General features: G+C 49.6%; 1 long non-coding RNA gene across 1 annotated transcript in view; it reads left to right on the forward strand.

Annotated features, from left to right (window-relative positions):
• Positions 1-66: 66 nt before the first annotated feature.
• Positions 67-18,381, forward strand: part of LOC135895789 (uncharacterized) — a 30,475-nt gene continuing 12,160 nt past the window's right edge. The window contains exon 1 of the long non-coding RNA XR_010562477.1: positions 67-649. This is a non-coding gene — a long non-coding RNA (uncharacterized lncRNA). The remainder of the gene's footprint in view (positions 650-18,381) is intronic.

Below are 18,381 nucleotides of genomic sequence, written 5' to 3' on the forward strand. Positions count from 1 at the left end.
TACGCGGGAGTGGAAAGCATAAACATAGGAAGGCAATGCGCCGTGCGGGGGCGAAGAGGACACCGACTCTTTGCAAATACCCGCGAGAGAACCATCATCATCATCGACGCCGATTTGGGAGCGTCGACAGTGGCGCCTCGAAAAGCGTGGCGCGAGAGAGTGTGGCCCGTGGCCCGTGGCATGAGCATTGCGCGAGGTTCGGCGGTCGACGGAAAACAGCTTCCTCGCTGGGCGTCTGGCCCATAGGAGCTATCGCCGACCGCGCCAATTCGCCACCCCTGAAGCAACACTGTCGCCCGCTGGGAGGTTACCAAGCCCCGCTCTTCCGCTGGGCACTGGTCCAGGAGGGCTGGCGGTCCGGAACCGGGGCGCTCGAGCGTTCGGGTGAGCGGCCACAGGGCTACCCCGCCAGCTGTGGACGCGACCCGGTGACTGCGGCCGGCTACCTGAGCCCCGCAAGGCGGTCCGACCCGGTAGTCCAACCCGGCTGTCCGACCCAGCTGTCCGACCCGGCCGTCCGATCCACCTGTCCGACTCAGCCGTCCTACACGGCTGTCCGAGCCGCCGGCCGACACTGTTGTCCGACCCCGCTGGCCGGCATCGGTTCAACGAGGTCTCATACACGGCGACCTACGCTTCCGCCGGAACTGTAGGCCAATCATAATCCACCGATCCATAGATATAGTGCATGTCGCCTATGAGGCATTTTGGGACATTGTCACGTGTGTGTGCCGTTATCTGTGTCGTGTACGTCAATACAAGTCTGATGTGTGTTTTTGTTTTCGCGTGCTGCTTCTCCCTTTTTCTGGAGTGATCCGGCCCCAATAACATCACAAACTGGCGAGCCTGCCAGGATTCACTCGTAAATACAGTGAAAGGGGGCAGTTTCGCTTGAGCGCAGACACACATTAGTAGACGGCACCATGGATTTAGAGAAAATCACGGCGATTGGACTCCAAATAGGATTGTCAGGCGCAGAACTTCGCAGGTGGATTGAGGCCGAACAGGCAAAACAAAGGGACGAGAGAGCTGCGGAGCGAGAGGCAATCAAGGAAGCTGACGAGAGGCAGCGCGAGATCCTCCAGCTAAAGCTGCAGCTTCAGGAAGGAGCTCGTAATGTGCCGGCAGCGGCTGCGGAAATTTTGACTGCGCCCAGCACCTCCTCGTCATCCCTCACTCCACAGAAGTTACTTCCTTTGTTCGACGAGAAACGCGATGACTTACACGCGTATATACAGCGATTTGAGCGCGTAGCAACAGGGCAGGACTGGCCACAAGAAAAATGGGCTCTTGCTTTGAGCATGTGTCTGACTGGGGAAGCGTTAACTGTGATCGGTCGGATGACTGCCACCGATTCATTAGATTACCCGAAGGTAAAGAAAGCTTTGCTACAAAAGTTTCAATTCACGGCTCAAGGCTACCAAGAAAAGTTTCGTAAAGCACGAGCAGTAGAGGGCTGGATTGAGATGGCTACTGTGCCTAAAACATATGAAGGTCTACGAGATCACATGATCTCTGAACAGTTTCTGCATTGTTGTGAGCCAAAGCTAGTCATTTTCTTGAAGGTGCGAGAGTGCAAATCCCTTGACGAACTTGCTAGCTTGACGGATCGCTTTCTTGAAGCGCAGAACTGGACAAACCTAGGAAAGGGTCCCGATAACACAAAGGATTCTGGTGGGAAAAAACATTGAAGCTCCCAGGAAACCGCAACTTATGTGCACCCTTTGTCATCGGTTTGGACATGTGGCTCCTGACTGCCGTGCCCCACCTAAGCGTATGCTGAAGTGTGAGTTGTGCGACAGAACGGGACATACAGCTGGAAATTGCCGAACTCGGTACGGGGACAACAAACCAAGTTCTGCGTGTGCATTCACCAAATCTCGACCAGTCCGGACTCGTCCAGTGAAAGAATCAAAGCATCCAGGAAAGAAGACTCGCCAATCAAGTGACAGCGAGGACAAGAACCCTGGGACTGCTGTAACTTTCCTCATCGACGGGATGCCAGTGGTGGAAGGCCGGCTGCTGGGAAGAAGTGTTCGTGTACTACGAGACACCGGTTGTAATACCGCAATTGTCAAACGAGAACTCGTTCCAGAGATGTATATGACGGGAAGAACGAACAACGTTGTTCTTCTGGACGGCTCAACAAGTTACCTGCCTGAAGCTGTCGTACAAGTGAACACGCCGTATTTTTCAGGCAAGTTAACAGTGACATGTATGGACGAGCCCCTCTACGACCTCGTTCTGGGAAATCTTCCAGGCGTCAGAGGACCATATGATCCAGACTCTGACTGGAAACCCCGCGATGCTCCCAACGAGGAGTCGTCGTCGATAGGGATGAAGCGTAATAAGGCGCCTAGGAAGCCTCACCATGTATCGAGCGTGGCTGAAGCAAAAATTGAAAAACAAGAACAAGGCAAGATTCGTCCCTTGCGCGTTCCAACAATTGTCTTACGTGACGTAACAAAAGACCAACTCATTGAAGAACAGCGCAAAGACCCGACGCTGAAACATAGTTTCGCCAAAGTGAGCAAGTCGTTTAATTTTGGAAAGGGGCACAGCTACGAATTCGTCAAAGAAAAAGGATTGCTATATCGCCTTTACCGCCTGGCCACTGGCAGAACCTTTAAGCAGGTGGTCATACCAAAAGCATTTAGATCTGGCATATTAGAAGTGGCACATGAGAGCATCATGGCAGGACACCAAGGTATCAAGAGGACAACTGATCGCGTCCTACAAGAATTCTATTGGCTAGATGTACACGGAGACGTCAAACGCTTCGTGAAGTCATGCGACCAATGCCAAAGGACAACCCCTAAAGGGAAAGTAGGAGTCGCTCCTCTGGGCAACATGCCTTTGATCCATACACCTTTTGAAAGGGTCGCTGTTGATTTAATCGGGCCATTTTCACCAAAGTCGGACCGCGGGAACCGATACGTTCTTACGTTAATCGACTTTGCGACTCGTTATCCAGATGCTGTGGCACTCCCTGCAATCGACGCAGTTCATGTTGCAGAAGCGCTGATCGAGATCTTTTCTCGCGTCGGCTTGCCAAAAGAAATAGTCACGGACCAAGGAGCAAGCTTTATCTCAGAATCAATGAAAGAGGTTAGTCGATTACTCTCAGTAAAGCTACTCAAGACGACACCCTACCATGCGATGGCGAATGGTCTCGTCGAGAAGTTTAACGGCACTCTAAAGATGATGCTAAAGAGAATGTGCCAAGAGAGACCGCCATCTTGGGACAGATACCTTGCTCCTCTGCTTTTTGCATATAGAGAAGTGCCGCAGGCAAGCCTCGGATTCTCTCCCTTTCAGCTCACTTACGGCCGGCACGTTCGAGGACCGTTTACGGTATTACGAGAACTGTGGACGAACGAGGAATTGGATGGAGAAACGCGAACGACATACACTTATGTCTTTGATTTGCGCAATCGCCTAGAGGAAACATGCAAGATTACACATAATCAGCTAGAGAAAGCTCGCGACAAACAAAAAACTTACTATGACAAGAAAAGTCGCCCTAGGAAATTATATCCAGGCGACAAAGTGCTAATTTTGTTGCCAACTGACTCGAACAAGCTTTTAATGCAATGGGAAGGACCATTCTAGGTTAAGGAACGGAAAAATGACGTTGATTATGTAATTGGAGTTTCTGGAAAGAACAAGATCTTTCATATATATATGCTCAAGAAGTACGAGGAGCGGAATCCTGCAAAAGCACACCAAGTCTCTGTTGTTGCAGAGGTCAACGAAAGGTCATCCGAAGGTGACGAGGACGAAGTGAAGCAAATGCTTGTCTTGAGCCTTCATCGAACACAGTTTTCTACTGACGATAAGTTGGCAACAACTCTTACGGATGAACAAACTCAGGAAATACAGGAGTTATTTAAAATGTATGCAGACATTTTTTCTGACATACCAGGGAAAACTGCGCTCTTCGAATGTTCGCTTCGTCTAACCACTGATAAACCAGTGCACGTTCTGCAGTACCCTATACCCCTTGCTTTGCAGGAAAGTGTCGAAAAAGAAGTACACGAGATGTTGAAAATGGGTGTCATTGAGAGATCAAAGTCGCCGTTCCACGCGCCAATTGTAGTCGTAAAGAAACCGGACAACACTATTCGGCTGTGCGTCGACTTCAGGGAACTAAATAAGATACTCATCCCGGATTGCGAGCCAATACCACGTATTGATGTAGTACTTGCGTTTGTGGGTCAAAAGAAGTTTTTCTCCAAGTTTGACTTCACTAAGGGATATTGGCAAGTCCCCATGTCTACCGAAAGTCGAGAAAAAACTGCGTTCTCCAGCACGTCTGGGCTCTACCACTTCATCTACATGCCGTTTGGTATTAAAACGGCCCCTGCAGTATTTGCGCGCCTCACGATATCCGTACTGGGAGGCTTGGCGAACGTCCATCATTATTTCGATGACGTTGTCGTTGCCACCGATACATGGCAAGAACACATAGATACCCTCAGACAAGTCTTTTAGAAAATCAAACAAGCCAACCTCACAATCAAGCCAAGTAAATGCGAAATAGGAGAGAGCAGCATAACATTCCTGGGTCATCGGATTGGGAAGTCTAAAGTTGAACCACTTCTCAAAACACTAGACAAGATTCTTGCTACGAAGCGTCCTACCAACAAGAAAGCAGTGCAGTCATCTCTTGGCCTGACCGGCTACTACAGGAAGTTTATCCCGAACTGACCAAGCCGTTGACGGACCTTACAAAGAAAGGACAAAACAGTACTGTTGTGTGGGGCCCCACTCAAGAAGAAGCGTTCACGACACTAAAGAGCAAGCTCAGTTAGGCTCCCATCCTCCTTGCTCCCAACCTTTCGAAAGAGTTCGTACTGCGCACGGACGCGTCCAACACAAGCCTGGGCGCAGTATTGCTCCAAATAGGAGACGACCAGTTGCTGCACCCTGTTGCTTACGCTAGTCGTAACTTATTACCTCGAGAAACTCGGTATTCGACAATTGAACGGGAATGTTTAGCACTCGTTTGGGCTGTACAAAAATTTCACATTTACCTATATGGCAAGCCTTTTGTTGTTCAGTAAGATCACCAACCCTTACAGTACTTAAATTCCGCCAAGCACGTCAACAACAGAGTGTTGCGTTGGAGTCTCATTTTACAGGAGTACTCCTTTACTGTTCACTATATAAAAGGTTGTGACAATGTCGGAGCTGACTACTTGAGTCGCGCGTAATCACATGTTATATAACAAAATGTGATTGGACAATGCGACCACTCAAGAGCTTAGTCTTATTTGAAAGCGAACAGACCTGTGCTATTTAACTGAGCGCAATGCCCTGTGAACAATGTGTCATGTGCCCATATGAACAATTGCACAACCGTACGTGACAATTTTCCTTTTCTGTTTCTCATCCCGCGTCCTTGTGTAGAATAGTTGTAAACAACTTTCTCGAAAAGGGGGGTATTGTCATAATATATGGTACGCGGGAGTGGAAAGCATAAACATAGGAAGGCAGTGCGCCGTGCGGGGGCGAAGAGGACACCGACTCTTTGCAAATACCCGCGAGAGAACCATCATCATCATCGACGCCGATTTGGGAGCGTCGACAGTGGCGCCTCGAAAAGCGTGGCGCGAGAGAGTGTGGCCCGTGGCCCGTGGCATGAGCATTGCGCGAGGTTCGGCGGTCGACGGAAAACAGCTTCCTCGCTGGGCGTCTGGCCCATAGGAGCTATCGCCGACCGCGCCAATACGCCACCCCTGAAGCAACACTGTCGCCCGTTGGGAGGTTACCTCGCCCCGCTCTTCCGCTGGGCACTGGTCCAGGAGGCAGGCACGTACCCAGGGGGGAGGGGGGGGCCCGGGGGGGCCCGGGCCCCCCCCGAAATCAAGTGGCATACCCCCCCCCCCTCCCCACCCACGCCACCACTTCTCACACATTCCTAAAGCGCCGCCGGATCAATGTTGAGACTTGGCAGCTGTTCATCGGTCAGCATTATGCAATTCGTCAGCAATTTCTCCAAAGCTATTCACTGCGTGCTTAGAAGAATTCAAGCTATTAAACTGGAAAGGCTTAGGAGTAAAGATCGACGGCAGATATCTCAGCAACCTTCGGTTTGCCGATGACATTGTTCTATTCAACAACAATGTAGACGAGTTACGACAAATGATTGGAGACCTTAACAGAGAGACTGTAAGAGTGGGGTTGAATATTATTATGCAGAAGATGAAGATAATGATAAATAGCCGGGCAAAGTAACAAGAGATCAGGATCGCCAGTCGGCTACTAGAGACTGTGAAGGAGTACGTTTACCTAGGTCAATTAATCACAGGGAACCCTGATCATGAGAAGGAAATTCACAGAAGAATAAAAAATAGGTTGGATCGCATACGGCAGACATTGCCAGCTCCTGACTGGAAGCTTACCATTATTATTGAAAAGTAAGGTGTGCAATCAGTGCATTTTGCCAGTGCTGACATATGGGGCAGAGACTTGAGAGCAAGTTAAGGACCGCATAAAGAGTGATCGAACGAAGATTGCTAGGCATGACGTTAAGAGAGAGAAAGAGAGCGGTTTGGATCAGAGAGCGAACGGGTATAGACGGTATTCTAATTGACATCAAGAGGAAAAAGTGTAACTGGGCAGGTCATGTAATGCGCTGGTTAGATAACCGTTGGACCATTAAGCCCGTTTCACTTGCAAGCGATTGAGCGAATGGAGCGAACAGCGGCGCGCCACTGCGAAGCTTTTCGCGAGGTTTCGTTTCACATGCATTGCCGCCGCGCGTTTTCCGCCGCTGCGAATAGCAATGTTGCTGCCAAAAAACACCGGACTTTCAGCCAGTTTTGCTAGTTTTTGACTACCAACAAAAGCATTGCTTTGTCCCTGCCTCTCAAATTTTTATCTTATAAATACATATCCTGCGCTTAGCAATTAACAATTCGTTGAAAAGCTCTCTTTGCATGTTGCCTGTACCACGTGTAGCAAGTGAAAAAACATCGTCCTATGCGCAGGCTTTCGCGCACTAGTCCTCCAATGGTCACGTGTCGAGGCGGACTGTTCGGAAGCGGTGTTGTCGCTCTGCCGCTGCGATGAAATTCGAACTTGCCCGAACCACGCCGCTCCCGCCGCTGGTGCCGCCGCCGCCGCTCGAAATAGATTTCCACGGTGCGGCGGCAGGATTCGCGAGCATTTTCGCTTGCATGTGAAACAGGCTTTAGGGTTACCGAGTGGGTACCAAGCGGAGGGAAACGCTATCGAGGACGACAAAACACTAGGTGGAGCGATGAAATTAGGAAATTTGCGGGCGCTAGTTGGAATCGGTTGGCGCAGGACACGGGTAATTGGAGATCGCAGGGAGAGGCCTTCGTCCTGCAGTAGACAAAAACAGGCTGATGATGATGATGATGATGATGATGATGATGATTGTGGAGGCCGGTGGGCCCCCCCCCCTCCCCCCCCGAAAAAAAATCCTGGGTACGTGCCTGCCAGGAGGGCTGGCGGTCCGGAACCGGGGCGCTCGAGCGTTCGGGTGAGCGGCCACAGGGCTACCCCGCCAGCTGTGGACGCGACCCGGTGACTGCGGCCCGCGAGGCGGTCCGACCCGGTAGTCCAACCCGGCTGTCCGACCCAGCTGTCCGACCCGGCCGTCCGATCCAGCTGTCCGACCCAGCCGTCCTACACGGCTGTCCGACCCGCCGGCCGACACTGTTGTCCGACCCCGCTGGCCGGCATCGGTTCAACGAGGTCTCATACACGGCGACCCACGCTTCCGCCGGAACTGTAGGCCAATCATAATCCACCGATCCATAGATATAGTGCATGTCGCCTATGAGGCATTTTGGGACATTCTCACGTGTGTGTGCCGTTATCTGTGTCGCGTACGTCAATACAAGTCTGATGTGTGTTTTTGTTTTCGCGTGCTGCTTCTCCCTTTTTCTGGAGTGATCCGGCCCCAATAACATCACAAAAGGGTTGATGCCACCAGTGAAATTCTGCCGATTCACAAGAATATGGTACGAAGAAAGCAGACGACAGACATGGATTACTGCAGTGCGCCGAGCGAAGTAAACAACTGGCAAACGAAGCGAGCTCGTTCATTGATCCCTCCTGAGTGTATGACGGTTTATATATGTAAGCCACATGAATTTAATAATTACTCAGTACATAATCCTTTTATTCATACAAAAACTTTAATTTGTTCGACGAGCGCTTGTCCTGTCTTCTTTCTCGTGTTACGTTTGTATGTGCGCTGCCCAAGAATGGAAACCGCTTCTGTTGTATGCGCTAGCAATGGCAGAAGTTCACGCGTGCCGAGAAATTGTATGTGTGTACGATGCATTGAAGATGACCGGAGTTCATTCCCGCTTCACCACTGCACCGATCGATCGAGTTATTGGACGATACACGCCCGCGTCTTGGTCGCGCCGGCATTGCTGAAGCAGGAATGATTGCTAATACTTCCAACTTCCGTCACTTGAGCACTGTTAAAAATGGCCAAGCTGTCATTGCTGCCTCTAGTGCATATTGTACGGGACGCACTAGTTAAAGTTGTGTGCACATGTCGTACTTGTGCTGTGCAGCGATATATTTTGTTTATTTCCGCACAGTGTCGATGGAAGTCCGTTGTCGCCATCAGAGACAACACGGATTTGTAGCAAAAATATCGTGAGAAACTGCAAAAATGACTTTAGCTCGTACGTGCCGTTTGTATGCGCCGCGTCGTATGCGCTGACGATTTTTCCGGTGGTACATACGATGTCGTTTCCTATCACCTGCTCAGCGTCACTTACATGGTTAAGCAGACGCTGCCCTTTCGCCGCATTACAGCCATAAAAATAATCGTCAAGTGTACCGATCTTCTTAAAGGCAAATAGAAGTGTGTACAGTCGGTCTCACACTTAGGGGAAAATTCGGAACTTATTGCATCGCGATGCGGCAAGCAATGGAGTCGTGCGGCGGCAGCAACTCGAGCAGGCGCAGACGCTCGAGGGGCGGAGTCGTGATCTGCGTCGTCTGCTACTGCGGCGCGCGCTGGCCGCATTGTCGGGAAGGGTGCTAGTGTCAGGGGCAGTGCACGTATCTCTTCACTGTGTGTGCTACCGTAATAAGCAGCGACAAGACGCACCAAGAGGTGCGCGCAACCTGCTCAGTCTTTGTTTGACTCGAAAGGAAAACAAAGCACTCAACAATGATGACTATGGGAGTCGAACACGATGAAACAAACGGATACGATTAAATGAATGTTTTAGGTTCAGACAATGAGCTGGAAGTGATTTTGCTCGACAATCATTCGCTACACCAGACAGACCCTGCCCGCCGGCGGGGAATTGGACACGTCAAGCTCGGAACTTCAGTTAGTATCTCGTCATGTCCCCAGCGGCAGCGATGACAGCGCTCATCCTGGAAGGCAGTGAAGTGTAAAATGACTTGATCAAGGATGTGTTCATTCGCAGCACGTCTCAGTCGCTGACGATGGTGGATCGAAGCCTATCCTCGGGCGACTGATAGAGGGGATGGTGCGCCAGCGATACTTTCAGCGAGCCCCAGACATTTTAAATAATGTTGGCGCTCGGGGATTGAGGCGGCCGCTCCAAGAGGTGACTGCACGCTCTTCTAGCAATTCTTACACAACACGAGCAGTGTGGATCGGCGATCTATCGCGTTAGAATATATAGTCGCCTTCCAGAAACGGGCCGTCAAGAATGTATGGAATTAATACGTCGTCTATGACTGCCCTGCAGCGCTTAGTAAAGAATACCGGCTCATTTCACGCAGTAACGATGAGATCGGCGCCATGCACGTGACAGTAGAACGTTTCCCGACAATGCGACCAGCGCGCGCCGCCGTAGCAGACGACGCCGTTCAAGATCCCGCCTCTCGAGCACCTGCGCGAGTTGCTGCCGCCGCCTGACTCAAGCGCTGGCCGCATCGCGACTCAGTGCGCTCCGAGTTTTCCCCTAAATGTGACACAGATTGTACACCACCCTTCGAAGGAAATGTCCACGCGCACACACGTAGGCACACACCGCGCGCGGCACGAAACGTGCTCAAACACGCGCAGTGCAGGAGGCAATCAAGGCGGCGCGAACGAGAGATGAGAGAGGTGTACCACCCGCTAATAGAATTTTGCTTCGCATGCGGCGCTCTGAACGCCGGCGCAGCAGCGCCGCTCTCGGTGCCGTTCTTACTGTACCTACATAAAGGAAGCAGAAGGGCAGAAGGAGCTAGGGATCAGGGAATTTTCCTCCCCACATATAACTTTCGCCACCCGCCATGAACAAAAATAAATAAATAAAAAGTAGCCTTCGAGGCTGATTATTCAAGCAAGCTGTCGCTCAGCGGTTCGATTTGCATATTGGGTCGCTGACTGCTACACCATATGACTGCTCCATTGGACTTACGGGTGCGAATCTCAAAGGCTTTGCTTTTACGAGCAAAAAGTTGAGGGCCCCCCTCCGCCCCCCCCCCGAAAAAAAAAAAACACATCATGGCAACCATGTTTTCGACACCATCCATTTATAATCGATTTACTATTGTATTTACTCAGGCACGGACGCCTCTAATACACGCAGTAATCTATTCTATCTTTAATACTAAATATATGTATTAATATTAGGAATGAAATGGACCTTAAAGAATCTTTAACGGGGTACTTCGGTTAGCGAATCTCGAAGGCCATGCTTCTTGGTTTGTCGCATGGTCGCAACGAATTAAAACTGAAGCAAAGCGCAAAAGAGCGCGCGGGACAACAGAGGAGATGAAAACACAGCGCTATAGACGAAGTGTAACGCAATACCATGAGTGCCGACTATATGGAACAACAGCAACAACAATAATAATATTAATAATACTACTGCTACTACTACTACTACTACTACTACTACTACTACTACTACTAATAATAATAATAATAATAATAATGATAATTATAATAATTGCCATCGAAAACACAAAACCACATAAACAGACCGGTCTAGGCGTCAGTTGGCTTGTAGGACCGTGCCTATGAATATGATACACATGGCGAAAAAGAAAAAAAAACATAAATTAATGAGACATGGAGAATAAATAAAATGAATGAAAAAACAGAGAAGAACAAGCTAACATTTGTTTACTCTAGTTAAAACGAATGAAGTTGAAGTAAATATTATGGCGCAAAAAAAGTTCGGGAGGTTAATTTCACCATCGCTGATTTAATATTTCTTTCAGCGTGCTTTTCGATGTCGCATTAAAAATTTCATCTGGTAATTTGTTAAATATGTCCGGCACATGGACAAGAACGGCACCGAGAGCGGCGCTGCTGCGCTAGCGTTGATAGAATTTTATATGCTGCCAAAGGTAGCAGAGTTGCGCATCTGCTTCATCTCGCCGCTAGCGCCTCTATTGGCAGAGTGTCATCACGTGGTAGTCAAGCAACCGTGCATTGCGGAGAAGCAGATGCTCGGGCCAATTTTTGTATTTCTCGACGCCGCCGCTGCAGCGAACTGGATTGACACAAGTTATCGCCAGTCAAATTCAAAGCAAATCCGGCTAGCTGCGGACTATATAGCTGCGGAGAGCTAGCTATGTAGCCATGTATGTAGCTATGTCAATCCTGGGAGAGAAAAACTTTCACTACACTTCCACAGAAGGTTACTTTTGGAATCCCTGCAGTGAAAAGTCACATAACGAAGTGGCACTTGCTGGTGTGGCTGATATCCAGTGTGGCTGATATTCAGGGCCTGCTAGGTGGGTACGTTTCTACAAGTCTAATGGGGTACCAGTGCCGAAATACTGACTCACCAGTAATATTTTAGACTGCCTACACGTTGAGCGCTTTGGCACATAAGCTGGTATCCCTAATGCAAAACCCAGTACCAAGTATTCAGTGTTCAGTGCAGCGCCGGATTATGGGTCCAGTGCCACGCGCTGAATGCTGGGGCGCTGAGCAGGCGCGGCGTACTCGGAGGCGCTGGGTACTGGTGAGAAAAATAGCTCTAACGCGGCGCCTGGACACCGTATGTGTTTTTTTGGAATACAGAAATCAATGGAAATCGTTTTGGTGCAATAAAAAAACGTAAAAATGAAAAAGCTCCAACATGAAACATAGAAACGCTGAAAGAAATATTAAATCAGCGATGGTGAAATTAACCTCCCGAACTTTTTTTGCGCCATAACATTTACTTCAACTTCATTCGTTTTAACTAGAGTAAACAAATGTTAGCTCATTCATTCATTCATTCATTCATTCATTCATTCATTCATTCATTCATTCATTCATTCATTCGATCTTCGTAAAGCCCCTGCATCTACGGCGGTGGCGCGTAGATGCAGGGGCTTTAGATCTTCGGACCTCGGCGCCCGGTACGTTACCATTACGCCACGCCAGGAGGCGAACACGAACGGATAATTTGCCATGTCAAGGATCGAGAAGCAGTTTCAGTTTCACAGAGATACGCCTCGCTTAGTCATGGTAGATGCCCAGCAACTAAATCTCACGCCTGTACCTCAAAGAAAATTTTGCTGTCCGCATTCAGTAGCATGCTCGGAAGTTCCACAACATCGATTTTCACTTGCGACTGACATTTTAACTTCGAAAAAAAAGTCCTAAATGAACCGCCGACCCGGGACGCTGTATGGGCTGTTACTACTGATTTGGATAGCTGTTTCTTGTTCTTCACGCAAAGGATATGCAACGTTTTCTTAGTTCAGTAATGCCTTTCAGTCGACACGTCGGTCTAGTCATATATCTTCGTCAGAGAAGCGCAGGCTAGTGCCGGGAGCCTTCAGCGACAGTACATACATACCTGTGTTTATGACGCGTCACATCGGCGCTCATCGCTACTTGTGCTGGCACTGTAAACATGAAAAAATGGTTTATATAAGAACACCGATGCGAAAGCTGAAATATAGAGTGATTTATCCTTGTTAGACTTCGTGATTCCTGAGCCTAGGCGCATCGAGAGCGCGCAGACGGACTTGGCGGATACGCTAGGCCTAAGCTTCGGTGGGGACCGATCTTGGCGCCTTTTTCTTGATGATCTTAGGCAGTCAGCTGTTTCGATGCGCTTTGTTTGCGATCAGGCGGAAAAGCAGTACACAAGCGATGCAAAAGCGCCCACGGTCGATCGACGATACGGTAGGCATGCCGCCTGCAAAAACGGAGTGCGGCTTCGCCGCATAGATTTGGTTGCTTCTCAGGCAAGATGGCGGACCTACGCGCAACTCTGCTACCCTTGGCAGCATATAACTCTAGGCGTTGAGAGCGCCGCATGCGAAGCAAAATTCTATTAGCGGGTGGTACCCCTCTCCCACCTCTCGTTCGCACCGCCTTGATTGCCTCCTGCACTGCGCGTGTTTGGGCACGTGTCGTGCCGCGCGCGGTGTGTGCCTACGTGTGTGCGCGTGGACACTTCATTCGAAGGGTGATGTACTGTCTGTTTTACAAACTCGGAGCGCATTGCATCGTGATGCGGCGAACGCTTGAGTCAGGCGGCGGCAGCAGCTCGCGCAGGTGCTCGAGGGGCGGGATCTTGAACGGCGTCGTCTGCTACGGCGGCGCGCGCTGTCGGGAAGCGTTCTATACTGTCAGTTGCAGGCAAGGAGGATACATATTTCCAGGCAATTTTTATGTATCCTCCTTGGTTGCAGGGCGCCGATCTCATCGTTACTGCGTGAAATGAGCCGGTATTTTTTACTAAGCGTTGTGCGACGCCCACTGATACGGCTCGAAGGTAAGTTCATCGCTGCAGGGCAGTCATAGATTACGTACTGATTCCATACATTCTTGACGGCCCGTTTCTGGAAGGCGACTATATATTCTAACGCGATAGGTGGCCGATCCACACTGCTCGTGTTGTGCAAGAACTGCTGGAAGAGCAGCGCGCAGTCACTCTCTTGGAGTGGCCGCCTCAATCCCCGGGCGCCAACATCATTTAAAATGTCTGGGGTCGTTGAAAGTATCGCTGCCGCACCATCCCCTCTATCAGTCGCCCGCGGATAGGATTCGATCCACCATCGTCAGCGACTGAGACGTGCTGCGAATGAACACATCCTTGATCAAGTCATTTTACACTTCACTGCCTTCCAGGATGAGCGCTATCATCGTTGCCGCTTGTGACATGACGAGATACTAACTGAAGTTCCGAGCGTGACGTGTCCAATTCCCCACCGGCGAGCAGGGTCTGTCTGGTGTAGCGAATGATTGTCGAGCAAAATCACTTCCAGCTCATTGTCTTAACCTAAAACATTCCTTTAATCGTATCCGTTTGTTTTATCGTGTTCGACCCCCATAGTTATCATTGTTGAGTGCTTTGTTTTCTTTTTGAGTCAAACAAAGACTGAGCACGTTGCGCGCACATCTTGGTGCGTCTTGTCGCTGCTTATTACGGTAGCACACACAGTGAGGAAATATACGTGCACGCGCTCAGTACCCCGGCCTTTCGAAAGAACAAACGATTATTATTATTATGGGGTTTTTACGTGCCAAAACCACTTTCTGATTATGACGCACGCCGTAGTGGAGGACTCCGGAAATTTCGACCGCCTGGGGTTGTTTAACGTGCACCTAAATCTAAGTACACGGGTGTTTTCACCCCCATCGAAATGCAGCCGCCGTGGCCGGGGTTCGATCCCGCGACCTCGGGCTCAGCAGCGCAACACTATAGCCACTGAGCAACCACGGCGGGTAAAGAACAAACGAAGCATGCTGTCAAAAGAAGTTTGTGGAACTCTTTTATCGCCAATGAATGCTCAGAGTTTGGCGACGCACAACGTTTAGTAAAGAATATCAGCTCAGTTCCCGAACTACCGATGAAATCGGTGCACTGCCCCTGGCAGTATTAGCACACTTCCCGACAATGCGGCCAGCGCGCGCCGCCGTAGCAGACGACGCAGATCACGACTCCGCCCCTCGAGCGTCTGCGCCTGCTCGAGCTGCTGCCGCCGCGCGACTCCATTGCTTGCCGCATCGCGATGCAATACGTTCCGAGTTTTCCCCTAAGTGTGAAACAGGCTGTACAGTCGCGGTCAAAAATACGCGGCCCACGGCTCCAGTCGGCGGAGCGGCCGCGAGCCGCACCGCGGCGCTCGCGTCGGCGCTGCGAGAGTTTGCGCTCTGACGACAGGTATCTCCCTCGCTCTCGGGCGGATACGTAACACGGTTGATAAAGTTCAAGTGCATCTCTCAGCTGTTTCGAGATAGCGAGGGAGATACCTGTCGTCAGAGCGCAAACTCTCGCAGCGCCGACGCGAGCGCCGCGGTGCGGCTCGCGGCCGCTCCGCCGACTGGAGCCGTGGGCCGCGTATTTTTGACCGCGACTGTACATGCTTCTATTTGCCTTTAAGAAGATCGGTACGCTTGACGTATATCTTTATGGCTGCAATGCGGCGAAAGGGCAGCGTCTGCTTAACCGTGTAAGTGACGCTGAGTAGGTAATTGGGAACGACATCGTATGTGCCGCCGGAAAAATCGTCAGCACATACGATGTGGCACATACGAGCTAAAGTCATTTTTGCAGTTTCTCACAATACGTTTGCTACAAATCTGTGTTGTCTCTGATGGCGACAACGGACTTCCATCGACACTGTGCGGAAATAAACAAAATATATCGCTGCACAGCACAAGTACGACATGTGCACACAACTTTAACTAGTGCGTCCCGTACAATATGCACTAGAGGCAGCAATGACAGCTTGGCCATTTTTAACAGTGCTCAAGTGACGGAAGTTGGAAGTATTAGCAATCATTCCTGCTTCAGCAATGCCGGCGCGACCAAGACGCGGGCGTGTATCGTCCAATAACTCGATCGATCGGTGCAGTGGTGAAGCGGGAATGAACTCCGGTCATCTTCAATGCATCGTGCACACATACAATTTCTCGGCACGCGTGAACTTCTGCCATTGCTAGCGCATACAACAGAAGCGGTTTCCATTCTTGGGCAGCGCACATACAAACGTAACACGAGAAAGAAGACAGGACAAGCGCTCGTCGAACAACTTAAAGTTTTTTATATGAATAAAAGGATTATGTACTGAGTAATTATTAAATTCATGTGGCTTATATATATAAACCGTCATACACTCAGGAGTGATCAATGAACGAGCTCGCTTCGTTTGCCAGTTGTTTACTTCACTCGGCGCACCGCAGTAATCCATGTCTGTCATCTGCATTTTTCGTACCATTTTCTTGTGAATCGGCAGAATTTCACTGGTGGAATCAACCCTTTCGTGTTTACATCGCTGTCGTGACAGTTAACAACACAATAATAATTTCCGGTCATCCGAAGAGGCGCCGTCGCAAACACGAGACGTTTCGCGCGCAGAACGAACTGAACGCGGGCGCGACGGCGGCGGAAACCTACACCCGTTGGAGATGAAATCGTTCCGCCAGGGGAGAAACGAGCGCTGGTGTGTAGGATGAAATAGGATGAACCTTGGCGTCCGGTCGTCCATACATAGAGTTAGTATGCGTCCATACGTGTAGCGTCTGGCGGCACCATAGAGTTTCTCACTATAACACCTAGAGGGTAATCTGGCGCCACCGTCTATGCGAGTTTCTTAAGGGGGCACCGTGCCGTCATGGGAATGACGGTATATGTGTCTGCGAGGCTCGTGTTGGCTGGTGTTGTAAGAGGCTTCGTCTAAAACGTGGATATGGCTACGCAAATAACGCGTTCTCAAAGTAACATCTTCATAAAATGTTTCCATTCACGCATAATACATCTTTACTCACCCATGATGCATTACCACGCGAAGAAAAGCAAGAACAGACGACCTACTGTTTCAAAGCGAGCGCGAACCTTGTCGTCTGTCCTCCAACTTTAGCGGCCCGCTGATACTTTTTACGTAACATGTAGTCGTACACACAATAACAAGTTCCTATAGTTAAACAAAACATGTTTTCGCGTAATAATAAAGCTAAAGCAGCTTTTCACGTGCTGTTCTAGTAGAAAATGAATTATTGTGACAGACGGAACGGTACTTGCCAAGCGCGTCTTCAAGGTGTCCTGTCTCTACGAGAACGATGCCAATCCGAATCCACAATATACCGGCATTCCCATGCATGCCACAGCGCAGCAGCGCCAGATTTCCCTCTAGGTAATGTAGTGAGAAACTCTATGGGCGGCACCATACCTTGTGGCTGAACGAGGAACTACCTACCGGACGTGTTTTCTTGTGGCTCCACTTTTTATGCGAAGCATATTACGAGAGCTCAACCCAGCTCCTCAGGCGCGGCGGTGTCGCCATGAAACCACGTGACACCGTGACGTCACGACAGAGGAGAAGTGGCTTTGGCTCAACTCTTGCAAGACGGGCTGGGTGGGAATCGAACCAGGGTCTCCGGAGTGTGGGACGGAGACGCTACCACTGAGCCACGAGTACGATGCTTCAAAGCGGTACAAAAGCGCCTCTAGTGAATGCGGTGTTGCCTTAGAAACGAGCTGTTTCTAAGGCGTGCGTCTCTTGCTCAGGCGCACATTTCGTTGCCGCGCCGAACGCTGCTTTGCTCGACGCTCACCGCGTCCAATGCGGGGCGCGTAGTCGCTGCCCTGTAGCCCATTGTCTTACACCCCTTGGAGGGTCGACGGGAACGCTGTCGCGTTCCACTCTTGAAGGCGAAGCAGTAATGCATGAGTTGTTTCTTCGTCTAGCCGAACCAAATATAGCCAAGCAACAGCAGTTCACCAGGCTAAACAGTGGTTCAACAACTAAAATAAAGGCTAGTATGCTTCGCATCCTGGGCTTAACCTTACCTAAGCCACAGCCATTTTTTTTGTTTGAATGCGGAATTCCAAAAATGCTTGACAATAACTGTTTCTATAAGCAATGAATGAAAATTCGGTAGACCAAGTTCACGGAAGATATTTGCAGCTGTAATTACTCTTGTAGGCAACGTTTTAATGTTGAATTGTAGGCAACATGTTTAAGAATATTTTTTTTTTAATAATCCCGTCTACCCTGCTTCTCCAATGATCCGAACAGAAGCCGAAGACTGTAATACCTTATCTCAACACACTGTAACCCAATGCATGTACAATAATCTTTTTTACAGACAAAGGTGCGAAACTTTTGATATTAAACAACAGCCAAGCTGCTGACCTCAGTCTAGAACAAACAAGTGATAGGTGATGTTGCCACGATAACTTACTACCGAAATAGATTCCGAGATGTTTCACACAGTCCACGTATGGGATTGGCGCACATTTACAAGACATACAGTTTGACTCATCTAAATAGAGAGTCACGTTAATTAAAGTAGTCTTGAATGGAGAGACAAAACAAACATTGGAAGTTGTGTTTTTGGGTATTAACAACAATTCTATTATTAGTGAACCAAAGCGTTGCCTTGTACACGTCATTCTGCAACATTTCAGTGGACATTTTGTAAGAAAGACGTTTTGTCAGCTGGCGGAGTGT

Source organism: Dermacentor albipictus, chromosome 4, assembly GCF_038994185.2.
Source record: "Dermacentor albipictus isolate Rhodes 1998 colony chromosome 4, USDA_Dalb.pri_finalv2, whole genome shotgun sequence".
Classification (NCBI taxonomy): Eukaryota; Metazoa; Arthropoda; class Arachnida; order Ixodida; family Ixodidae; genus Dermacentor; species Dermacentor albipictus.